Source organism: Myodes glareolus, chromosome 18 (assembly GCF_982192425.1).
Source record: "Myodes glareolus chromosome 18, mMyoGla1.1, whole genome shotgun sequence".
NCBI classification, from domain to species: Eukaryota; Metazoa; Chordata; class Mammalia; order Rodentia; family Cricetidae; genus Myodes; species Myodes glareolus.
The window spans coordinates 32,079,645-32,082,286 of record NC_142043.1 but is presented as its reverse complement, the minus strand read 5'-3'; the positions used below and the strand labels follow the sequence as shown (position 1 = coordinate 32,082,286).

The 2,642-nt window shown below is 43.4% G+C and overlaps 1 long non-coding RNA gene across 1 annotated transcript; it reads left to right on the top strand.

Annotated features, from left to right (window-relative positions):
- Positions 1-624: 624 nt before the first annotated feature.
- Positions 625-2,251, top strand: LOC148119110 (uncharacterized). The gene is made up of 3 exons (XR_015735403.1): positions 625-1,034; positions 1,190-1,239; positions 2,129-2,251. It is a non-coding gene; the product is annotated as an uncharacterized LOC148119110 (long non-coding RNA).
- The last annotated feature ends 391 nt before the right edge of the window (positions 2,252-2,642 follow it).

Genomic DNA, 2,642 nt, shown 5'->3' with positions numbered 1-2,642 from the left:
ATGGCTACTCGCAACTACAGCCATGTGTATCATAATCTGCTTTCTCTAGTTATGTCTCTTTAAGCGAGTTGCTTCATGACTTTGCGGCTTGATTTTTCAGTTTTCTCTTCTCTGAAATGGGGATAATATTCCCACCTGCCATCGGATTATCCTGAGAACCAGTGATTGGTTTTGCTGAACGGTAGAAGACTGTCAGGAACCTAGTGTGATCTCACTGACGGGAATTACTCCGATTTACTTCTATTTCTAGATAATCCCAAGACTTGATCTTTAGTTACCTTCTTTTAATGCCATTCTGTATTCTATTTTATTTTTATTGAGACAAAGTCTCATTCTGAAGTCACTATGGAGCTCAGGCTGGCCTCAAACTTGCTGTAATCTCCTTGCCTTTGACCTCACATGACCTCAATTTGTCTTGAAGCAGAAGATCTGGAAGCCCCGTCTTGGTCTTCAAGGATTTCCATCCCTGTGGAAATCACCGTGCTGCAGCAATTCTCTTCTGTTGATCTTTGCTAATGTCTCAGGAATGTATTGTTTTTCATTTCTCTCTTCCATGGGTGTCCCCACCCCATCAACACCATTGAGAACTAATAGCTGTTTTAGGAATCTGGGAAGTGAGGGAGTATGAGTTTTCCTTTTATTGGGGGGTGGTGTGCTACAGATGAGATTTCAGAGAAAGCAGAACTTTTCTTTCAAAGTCTCAATTTCCTCTGAGCCAGGGCTTGGACACACTGATCTCAAAATATAAAGCTGGCTCTTTAACTCTTTCTTATAACCACTAAATTGTGGTTCGTCTGAAATGATTTGTTTCTCTGCTGCAGGCTGTGTGTGTCCTGCTCTTTGTTTTTCCCTCTTAGCCTTCAAAGAAACCAAGAGCAAAGAAGTTTGCCAAACTGGACAGTGGAATTTCAGTGAGAAAAATGTCTTTCCAGCCATGTTTGAAGCCGTTGCATAGGAAGAGCCTACCAGATGTGGCACGCCAGACCAGAACACTATCTCATGCTGAGAAGCTAGAAGCAACAGAAAAGGCTCGGGTGAGGTGTTAGCGGCGCTACCCTACTCTCTCTCTTTCCTCTGCCATCTGACTGGGTCTTTGGCTCCATAGGCCAGAAACCCAGAGGACAGTTACTCCAGTCTATCACTGTCACTACTGGGTCCAACTCTGCATTTCTGAAACCTCTGCTTACAGGAAAGAGGGCAAGATGACATAAGCCCGAAGAACTGAGAGTGACTTAGCTGGTGAGTCCCATGTCACCCCCATGTCGTCCACCAATAGCTCCTGGATATTTGATTTGGGAACCTGAAAGAAAAGCCTATGAATATTGATGATAATGCTTGCAAATTGCTCCTAAAGCAATGTTGTATTTGTTATTCTGTCTCTGCAGTAGAATTGGAAATTGATTTTTTTTTATAGTAAATTTTATTAAATTATAAAATGGAAATTGATTTTTATGATGCATCCAGCATTGCTCTCTCTACTCAGGATTGCTCTGGCTACGGAGGATATTCTGGGAATGGGCATGAATTTTAGGAATTTTTTTTTCTAGTTCTGTGAAAAATGTTACTGGAATTTTGAGGTGGCATAAATTATTTTTAAGTTCCAAATGCACAGTAAAAAAATTAGATTTTTGTTAGTGTGTGAGTGTTTTTCCTGCAGGCATGTTTGTGTACCCCATGCATGCCTAGTATCCAAGGATGCCAGTAGAGGGCATTGGATCTCCAGGAGCTGGAGCTACAGACAGTTGTGAGTTGACTTGTGGGTACTGGAGATTGAAATAGGGTCCTGTGGAAAAGGAACAATTGCTCTTAACTACTAAGCCATCTCAATAATCCCCCTAATTTTTTTTTAAAAAAGAATTGTTAGCATTTAATGAACCTTCTTGTGTGACTTCAAGTTACCATGAAGTTGGTCTCCCCAGCACATCTTTGCCTCTGATTTCTATTGAAGACATTGGCCTGATTGACAGGTTGTTATAGAAGCTTTCTCCTCCCCAAAACTTCTCATAACCCTAGAAGAGGGAGACAACATACAGTGAACCACAGCAGGTACCAATTCTCTGATGAGCACTAGGAAAGAGGCGTGCCAGCCTATCTCTCAGGGTCCAAGCGGGACACGTTTTTGCTCTAGTCTCTAACAGGGCACCAATGGATCAGACCAGCAGATCCTCTTGAAGAACACCAGGACAAGTGTTCCGTCAGAGTGTGACTGTGGGCTTAGCAGACGTCCTCTGAAGTGAGAACCGCTGGGAGGTAATTCAGGAGCCCTCACTCTGTAACGTCCTAATTTTCCATTAGGTTTCGCATATTCAGTTTATCCTATGATATGATCCCACTGTTCTTTATTGTTTTATGATTCCATATGTCCGAAGCAGAGACAGAGGAAAAAATACACTGACTTCTCCCTACATGCCCTCCATTCAAAGCCTCCTATTGCCTAAACTGACCCAGAAGTCAGACCCTGGAGGAAGTGCTTCTTTGTGACACACACAAGGCAGAGACCAGACGAGGACAGGGTCCCTGCTGCTCAGCCAAGTGTCTTCCTGTCTCCTGTACTGTCTCTGATGCTGCTTCTGCCTCACCCAGGCCCCATACACTCGCGTGCAGGTGACAGATGGCATTGGTAGGACACTTGCACTGGAAGC